Source organism: Carassius gibelio, chromosome B5 (assembly GCF_023724105.1).
Source record: "Carassius gibelio isolate Cgi1373 ecotype wild population from Czech Republic chromosome B5, carGib1.2-hapl.c, whole genome shotgun sequence".
NCBI lineage: Eukaryota > Metazoa > Chordata > Actinopteri > Cypriniformes > Cyprinidae > Carassius > Carassius gibelio.
The window spans coordinates 8,001,741-8,011,749 of record NC_068400.1 but is presented as its reverse complement, the minus strand read 5'-3'; the positions used below and the strand labels follow the sequence as shown (position 1 = coordinate 8,011,749).

At 37.7% G+C, this 10,009-nt stretch overlaps 1 protein-coding gene across 1 annotated transcript in view; it reads left to right on the top strand.

The window, feature by feature from the left end:
* Positions 1-5,358: 5,358 nt before the first annotated feature.
* The window catches only part of LOC127957964 (60 kDa lysophospholipase-like), a 45,885-nt gene continuing 41,234 nt past the window's right edge, over positions 5,359-10,009 (top strand). The window contains exon 1 of the mRNA XM_052556706.1: positions 5,359-5,507. The gene's annotated coding sequence lies outside the window, so the exon portion shown is untranslated. The remainder of the gene's footprint in view (positions 5,508-10,009) is intronic.

The window sequence follows — 10,009 nt, the reverse complement described above, 5'->3', positions numbered from 1 at the left end:
TATATTTAAATATTAAATTAATAAATTACATCAAAATAAATGTACTCACTGGTAATCTAAAATACATTGCAGATGTAACTGTAATATGATTACCTCCTATTTAAAATGTAATTACAACGAAATACAGTTACTCATATTTTGTATTTTAAATACGTAACGCTGTTACATGTATTTCGTGACTCCCCAGCCCTGTCATAGCACCACCTGTTGCCAGCGTGAAATGTGGCACAAATGTTTACCTTTTTATAAGCACATGGCCCAACATTCGCTGTTCTCCTATGGTGGTGGTGAGCCCGGGTACGAGGGCCCTTTCATCGCTGCTTGCAGCTGTAATTCTGGTATCATTGTTCTTTCCTTCAGTGATTCTCCTTTTTAACAACTGGTGTTCATTGTTGATGCTAAGTGATCACTTATGAAATCACTGAATTATTTCACTAATATTAACACTGCTTTAGCGTTTCATTTTACACTCTAGAGTGTGGTTTATACAAACAATGAGCAGTGCTTATTTAACACCCAATGTGGCCTCTACCAAATGTCAGATAAAAAATGTCTTACCTAACCTTTAATCTCTCTGAAAAATGTATTAGGCTTTTTTTTTTTCGGTATATTTCCAAAACTGACTGACAGCAAAATGCGTATTCACACTTCACTTTTCTGTTGTCAGTTACACAACATTCCACAGAGTAAGTCACCTTGAATAAACAGCTCAATTTTCCCAAGCTTGGAAGATTTCCAGCATTCATTAGAAAGAGACAAATTCTTTAAAATAAGTGATACTGGCTTTTGGACATGTTCCAGCATAAACATACTGAACCGGAAAATAAAGCTCTGTACAGAGCACTGTAAGTTTTCATAAGACCAGAGAAAATGAATCTATTAATATAATTCAAAGACATTGTAATAAAACAAAATGAAATAGAAAAAAAAAAATTGTCATTTATTTTTTTACCCAAATGTAACTCATACTGTACAATAAACTTCTCTTCATTGACATTAGACATTTCTTTAGGTATAAATCTTTTTTCTAGTACATCTTTAACAGTTAAATTACAATTAATCTAACCAGATGTTAAAGAGAGTTCACCCCTGGAGAAAAGTACAAAACTGTAATAGTTTACTCCTCCTCATATTTTTACAAATCTGTATGCATTTCTTTGTTGAGCAGAACACAAAATGACAAATTTTGAAGAGCATTGGAAACCAAACAACACTGGAGCCCATTTATTTCAATGGTTTGGACAAAAAACAAAAGTGTTTCACAGAAGAAGAAAAATTATACATATTTGGAATGAAATGAGGGAGAGTAAATGTTTACAGAATTTGCATTTTAGTAATAGACTTTTTTAAATTGCTTTATCTATATACTGTTTATATATATATATCTATATATATATATATATATATATCTATATATATATATATATATATATATATATATAGATATATAGATATATCTATATATATCTATAAATCTATATATATATATATATATATATATATAAGGAGCTCTTTTCCAAAACGCTATAAATCCATTTTAATCGTTTTCATGAAAATGACTTTTTTTTTTTTACCTAGACCCATACATTTTGTTAATATTTAATTAATCCTGTTAAAAAGGTATATTGACTCAGTCTGAATATGTTAAAAAATGATTGCTAAATGAAACAACAGTATTGTTGATTATAAATTCAAAGTTTATTTACTTTTTTCTCAAAACGCTACAAATCCATATTATTTTTCCAAAACGCTACAAATCCATTTTTTTTAAATTGTTGGTTTTATGTCTTTTTTATAAAAAAACAACAACAACAACAACAAAAGAACATGCAACATATGACAACGGGGACTCATACTATAAATTTATATAAATCAAATAAATCCAAATTCATGAAATAAATAGCAGCCAAATAAATAATAACATTTTAATAAAATAAATATTGTAAATAATGTTTCAATATTGTCCACCACATAAAACAAATAATTTAAAAATAACAAACATACATATACTACCAATTAAATAAACCTACAACAATGTTAACATTACATTCAAATCATTTAGTAACACATTTAGGTTAATAGTCATTCAGTGCTGAACCTGTAAAATGTAATGATAGTAGTGATAACAATCCTCAATAGGCAAGTAATTTAGAAATACATTAAAAGCCTTTTTTTGTAAAGTGTCAAACCTGTAACACGTAGAACAATTTGTCCACTATATATGTATGAAAAAAACTAATAATGATAACGATATTCATAGGCAAGTCATTCAGTAACACATTGGAATTCAGTAGTGTCAAACTTGTAAACAGTAGGACCATTGTCCGCTATACATAAAACTAACCACACAGTGTGTGAAATGTGCTTTGAGTGTGTGAGAGGGGAGAGAGAGTGTGTGTGTGTGTATGAGAGAGAATGAGTGAGTGAGTGAGTATAGATCACTCTGCATCTTCATCACTATGGCCTGCGTTGTCAGTCACATGATACAGTGCATCATCATAAAAAGCCCTCACTACATCAGACACACCTACTGTTCCTAATAGTGCCAGCACATCGCGCTTCTTTGCTGCCTTCACAGAGGTTCGCTTTGGAAGTAACTCAGGTTTAAGGTCAGCCCACCGCTTGCCCCGCTTTAACACACTATGAAAACAATACTCCCCATTGTAAGTAGTCTTCAAACCAACCTTGTTGGTACTCAAGTCAAGCATGCGTGCTTCACTGATTTTAAAGCTCTTCTGAGCCTTAACGCACTCTTTTGAGGCTGACCTATAATCAAATGCCTCCCAGTCTGTGCCATAAATGTGGACATGGCCGAATTGCTGGAGGATGGCATGGCATTCCTGTGGTAGCAGAATTGTGTCAATTTTCCTGATCTTCTGCTCAATTCTGCCAAAGACTCGGTCTGCTGGGAGAAAACTGTGGTCCCTTACTGGAAAGGTATGTTCTGTGCCAAGGTTGGGAAAAAGCTGACGAAATTCCATGAGCATGGACACCATGTTCATGTTTTTGTTTTGCCCAAAACAAGAGACGCTGAACAGCCGAAGTCCCCTGGATCCCCGCTGACTTTGTCCTGAAGTCGAACCTTGAGGCAGTCACTCAGTGCAGAAGCAATCATATTGCTGTCTTTGCTATTCTCATTCTCCTGCCACACATAGAGATGGAAATCATCTTTTTCCTGTTGACTGTTCTCACCATGGTGTACAACAACAACACCAAACAGGTACAGATACATCTGCCGTGAGTAATAGGCCTTTCCTATTGGGGTTTTTGGAAGGACCATGTTTTGCATCATATCATAACCGAGGGTCACATGACCTTCAGCAACCCTGCTTAACAGGTCATAAAACATGCGAGCTCTGCGACGATGCAAGATGAATGATGCAGATTCCATCTTCTTCTCTGTCTCAGTTAGGTTTGGATCTGTAATTCTGATCTTGTACTTGACACAATCAGAGCATGCATCTGTAGCTGGGTGACCGAAGCCAAGATTGAAATCCTTGGAGAACACGAGTAATAGAGGGAGTAGCTGGTCTGAGAATGGTTCTGAGACTCAAAGAGCTCATGCATCTTGTGCACATTCAAGTCACTGGGGACATACTTGCGGCCTGGTGCTCCTCTCCGACCATAATGGCTGGCCCTGCAGGTAAAAGACTGGATGTGCTCAACAATGAGTTGCCTTCTCCTGTTGTGCTCCTTACTGTGCCGTGCACCACCTCTTCACTCTGGGCGAGCCTCAGCAGTCTCAGCATAATATTTAGCAGCCCGGGACACACGGTCTTTGCTGATGCCTGTGAAAGTAAATAGTTAAGATTGAAATAAAGAATTACACACAACTAACTTGCTATTATCCTTGAATTTGAAGTGAGATTGCAAACAGGAAGCTGAATCCGAAGTAGAATTTGAATTCCGTAAAATTCAAATAAATTCATAATAATTAATTAAGGTGCATTTAACAATGAAGCTTTACAATATATATAACATATGATTACAACATGAATTTCATACAGTTATTATTGTATGAACTTTACACACAAATTAACATTAAAACATACTCTATTCAAACAGATTATTAAAATTGTAATACCAAAATTTTTTTTCATTTGATTACTTTGAAATTAAGACATTGCTAATTATTCTACATTAAGTGAATGTATGCTTAATGTTATTGTCTATACTTCAATTAGGAAGAAAAATCAATGTTAAAAGTAACGTATCACATTCTCACTTATATGTGATAATACATTTCTCTGAATTGTTATGAATTCAGTTCCACTTTTTCAAGTGAATTTCGCAATTCCAATTCAAATTCAATTCAACATCCAGTAATGTGAAGTCCATTCAAATTAATTAATTGAACTGAATTAAATTCTGAATTTTGCACAGCCCTGGCAGGGGTCAGGAACCTCTTTTGCATCAGTAGGCTAGTATTATTATCAGTAAGTTAATTTCCATGTCACTTTAGCATGCTTGTTTACAGCAAAAAATCTTTGTCACAAGGGAGAAACCTACAAAACGGTATTAAACTAGGCAAATCTAAAATGAAAATTGTAATTACCGAACACTTTAATGAAGGTCGCCTTGCAAACGGGCACCTTCTCCGGGTGATTGCCGCACAAAAGATTGTACTTGACAGAAATTTTCCGGTCTTTTCATTTGTTAACGTCCAGGACTTTCAGACGCTGCCTTTTCACCCGTGTTATGTCCAGGAGATTAAGAATGGTCCTGTCCTGGTCAACCTTGTATTGGTCTTTCATAAAACTTATTGAAATTCATCATCAAAACAAGATCCCGATTCAGAGCGCCGCCAAGATTGTGTCAATCGCTCGCCGAATTCTGATTGGTCGATAGGATATATCGCATTTAGACTAAAAACAGGTTTGGCGCTTATAGCGTTTTGGAAAAAAACTGCATTTTGCAGTACATTTTAAACAAGGAAATATAGCAATTTAGCATGAAACATTGATGGAGCAGAGAATAGGTTCAGTACACGGCATAATGGCATGATGAACTCATTTTTTTTTTTATTTGGCGTTTATCGCGTTTTGGAAAAGAGCTCTTCATATATATATATATATATCTATATATATATATATATATATATATATATATATATATATATATATACACACACACACACACACACACACACAAATGTCAGCAATTACTCATTACTTAGCGTTACAACCCGTGAGGTCTGTGTGTGTGTTGTTGGTGTTTTCTGTCTCTATTCAGCAGGTGTCCCATATCTTTAGGTTGACGAAGTGAAAATCCTGCAGCTGAAGCGGATCAGTGGCAATTAGTAAGGGTGTATAAATTGAGCCAGTGAAGTGCTCTTGTGGTTGTTGTTCTTTTTCCCTGGGCAGCTCGTGGCATACTGTATGAATTTCTGTGTGAACTGTGTGGTTTATAGCGGTGTTGATCTTAGTTTTCTCCCCGTACTGTCGGTCAAGGGACTCTGTGGAGGCAGCTGTTGGAACGAGGTTCCTGATTAGCTGGAAGTCAGCATGGTGAGTGGTGGGCAATCTCCACATGTGTTTCAGTAACGCAGTGGGAGCCGTGAAGACCGTATATTGTGTTGTATGGTTTTTATTGAGCTTCGGTTTTTGTAGATCACTTCATATGGGGCTTAAATAAATAGATGAATACATGAAATTGACACATGTTTTGAGTTTTCCTTGGTTTTTCCATCCTGGGTATATATTTGTTAGTCCCACACCCCTAGACAAGCTGGGGACGTAACACTTAGACCAAGGATTGTTAGGGAAGTTGTTTGTAGATAAAATGTTCCAACAAGTCTGCTTGATCAATTTCCAAGGAAGAATGTCAAAATTATTTAAGAAAATACTTTAATTTTCTTATTAAAGTAATAAAAATGTTGTGTTGCCAAAAATGAGTACGCCCTCCTGAAATAAAATAAAATCTAGTTTAGGTTTAAGGTGATTTTTGATCAGCAGGTAAGTATATTGGAGCAAAATTTTTAAAGACTAATTTCTTTTTGCAATCAAGTCAACGATATCGCTGTAAATGAAGTGTCCCCAACTAAGCAAGCCAGAGGCGACAGCGGCAAGGAACAAAAACTCCATTGGTGACAGAATGGAGAAAAAAACCTTGGGAGAAACCAGGCTCAGTTGGGGGGCCAGTTCTCCTCTGACCAGACGAAACCAGTAGTTCAATTCCAGGCTGCAGCAAAGTCAGATGTGCAGAAGAATCATCTGTTTCCTGTGGTCTTGTCCTGGTGCTCCTCTGAGACGAGGTCTTTACAGGGGATCTGTATCTGGGGCTCTAGTTGTCCTGGTCTCCGCTGTCTTTCAGGGATGTAGAGGTCCTTTCTAGTTGCTGATCCACCATCTGGTCTGGATACGTACTGGATCCGGGTGACTGCAGTGACCCTCTGATTTGGATACAGACTGGATCTGGTGGCTACGGTGACCTCGGAATAAGAGAGAAACAGACTAATATATTTCATAGATGCCATTTTTCTAATGATGTAGCAAGTACATCAGGTGTTATGCGAAGTTTTCCCGGTTCCAGTTGATCTAATTAAGGAAGCCTTAAAAATCCTTTAACGGATTTGGATATTAGAAGCATATTAGTATGTGTATGCCAGGTTAAAGAGATGGGTCTTTAATCTAGATTTAAACTGCAAGAGTGTGTCTGCCTCCCGAATAATGTTAGGTAGGTTATTCCAGAGTTTAGGCGTGAAATAAGAAAAGAATCTGCCGCCCGCAGTTGACTTTGATATTCTAGGTATTATCAAATTGCCTGAACTTTTGGAACGCAGCAGACATGGAGGATTATAATGTAACAAGAGCTCATTCAAATACTGAGGTGCTAAACTATTCAGGGCTTTATAAGTAATAAGTAAGATTTTAAAATCTATATGATCTTTAATAGGGAGCCAGTGCAGTGTGGACAGGACCGGGCTAATATGGTCATACTTCCTGGTTCTAGTAAGAACTCTTGCTGCTGCATTTTGGACTAGCTGTAGTTTGTTTACTAGCGTGCAGAACAACCACCCAATAAAGCATTACAGTCTAACTTTGAGGTCATAAATGCATGGATTAACATTTCTGCATTTGACATTGAGAGCATAGGCCATAATTTCGATATATTTTTTAGATGGAAAAATGTTTAACAACGCTAGAAACGTGGCTTTCTAAGGAAAGATTGCGATCAAATAGCACACCTAGGTTCCTAACTGATGATGAAGAATTGACAGAACAGCCGTCAAGTCTTAGACCGCGTTCTTTAGGTCCTATAATTAACCCCTCTGTTTTTTCTGAATTTAGCAGTAAGACATTCCACATCATCCAGTTTTTTTATATCGACTATGCATTCCGTTAGTTTTGTGGTATGTTTCGCCGGGCCATAAAGAAATATAGAGCTGAGTATCAACAGCATAATAGAGAAAGCTAACACCGTGTTTCCTGATATCTCCCAAGGGTAATGTGTAAAGTTTAAAGTGTAACAGCCCTAGTACTGCGCTTTGAGGTACTCCATACTGCACTTCTGATCGAAATGACACCCCTTCATTCACTGCTATGAATTGATGGCCGTCATATACGTACGATTTAAACCATGCTAATGCACTTCCATTGATGCCAACAAAGTGTTCTATGACAGAGACACGCTTTTAAACATAGGTTCCTACATCGCACAACCCAATCCGGACTTTGAGTTCTTGAACGCCGGCACTTTGTTTAGAAACACCACATCAGAGCTCTTTGTCTGGGCTGCACAGTCACGACCAAGGAAACACCTCCGGAAAAGGGGGAAGAGAGCCGCTTTCCTTGTCAGACTCAGAGGTCGTCCCCTCCGACCTCCTATCCCAACCATTTTGATGGCTAACGTTCAGTCACAGGACAACAAACTCTGTGAACTGCGGGCACTTATCTCATACCAATGAAAAACATGGGACTGCGGCATTATTTGCTTCACCGAAACCTTGATGTCTGCAGTGGTTCCAGACTCAGACATCAACCTTACAGGATTCTCAATGAAAGACCTCACAGGGAAAGCAGAGGTAGGGGGTGTTTGTTTCTTTAGTCAAGTCAAGTCACTTTTATTGTCACATCACCACAGCACATGTGGCTTGGTGAGTGAAATTCTTGGGAACGTGCTCCAGAAATTGCAGAACAATTAACATATAACCATACAGACTTAAACAGGTGAAAATGTGCAATTTGGATAAGGTAGAGAAACTCCCATCATGGTGCCAGGACAATTGTCTCTTTATGAATGTGAGTAAAATTAAAGAGCTGATTGTGGGCTTCAGGGAGAGATAGCAGTGGCCCTATACTCATCTTATGATCAGCGGGACACCTGTGGAGAGGGTAAGCAGCTTCAAGTACCTTGATGTAAGCATCTCCGAGGAATTGACTTGGACTTCACACATTCAAACAACCAGGCAAAGACCGTACCATCTGCAACAGCTGAGAAAATTCAGAGTTTTGCCAGCAATCCTGAAAACGTTCTATTCAGGGGCCATAGAAAGTTTATCTCAGTGTGGTATGGGAGCAGCTCCATTCAAGACTGCAAAGCCCTGCGGAGAGATGTGCGCTTAGCTGAGCGCATCTCAGGGTTTGCTCTCCCTTCTCTGCAGGACAACCACCTCAAACGCTTCAAAAGCAGAGCTGTTAAAATCTTAACTTCCATAGCCTGATGGCAAAAACTGAGAGACTTGGGAGGATCTTCTTCCATCAGGCCATCAGGCTCCTAAACTCAAACTCAGCCTCTTGACTTCTACGTGACTTCACTTAATTATCAGTAAGATACTTAATATACTGACATTGTCAATTGCACACAGCAATTTCTGTAATTTATTTATTCACTTTTTTTACCTCTATTGCTGCTATGAAACCTATGTTATTCTGTGGGCACCTCTTAGACATCCAGCCATTGAGTGACGACAGTCTGCTATGCATCTTATCATCATGGTAAGCAGGGAGGGGACCAGACCATATTACAGTGTCTGACATAGTTCACACACCTCTTTAATGTTATATTTAGTGATTTCTGACTGGCAAAGTCGTACATCATGAGCGCCAGTGTAAAAAACAATCTTACTGTATTTACATTTAGCATTAGCCAGCACTTTTAAATTTGGCAAGATGTCAGGCGCTCTGTCTCCGAGTAAACATTGGACTATGGTGGCTGGTGTTTCTATATTCACGTTCTGTACAATAGAATCACCAATAACTAGAGCACTTTCATCAGGTTTCTCAGGTGGAGCATCACTGAGTGGGGAGAACCTGTTTAATGTTGATCAGAACAGAAGAGCCGTGTTTTGACCTGTGACTATGCCGCCTCACTGCACCCAGTTGCCCTGCTGCAGGGGTGCTAAGTCAGACCAAAGAGTTGGGGCAGGAAGTGGAACAAGTTAAATCCTTAACATATTTATTTAACTTGTTTGACAGTCAACTGTTTTTGGCTCAAGGTGTGAATTGTGTCTACAAGAACAACAGCGTTTATTTTTTTCTGAGGCATTTGCAGAGATTTCTTGTTAGACAGTATGTAATGATAACAGTGTCTCGGTCACTTGTGGAATCGGCGTAATATTGTATATTGGTATGGGTTACTTTCAGCTGGAAAAAAGAAGAAATGATCAATAATTATTAAGCGGATACCTAGAATTATTAGAATCTCACAGTTCCAGCTCTCAGACCTTTGTAATATGACAGTAAAGAGGAAAGCAGCTTCCATTAGTACAGACATCACTCTATGATTCTTTTCAGCTACTTCCATCGAGTTGCTGGTTCAAAACATGCAGTACCTATTTTAGACAAGGTTAAATTATTGTGTGGGGGTTTGAAGGATTATGCTTGATAGTTTTTTTTTTTTTTTTTAGACAGTTTTTTTTTTTTTTAATTCTGATGCAAGCATGAAACTATTACATTAAACTGAATGTACTATTGAAATCGATTTCTTGATATCATAATGTAATTTTTTGGTTTGTTTCGCCAAGTATAATGTTAATGCAGGAAAGTATGTTGTCAAAAAAAAAAAATCT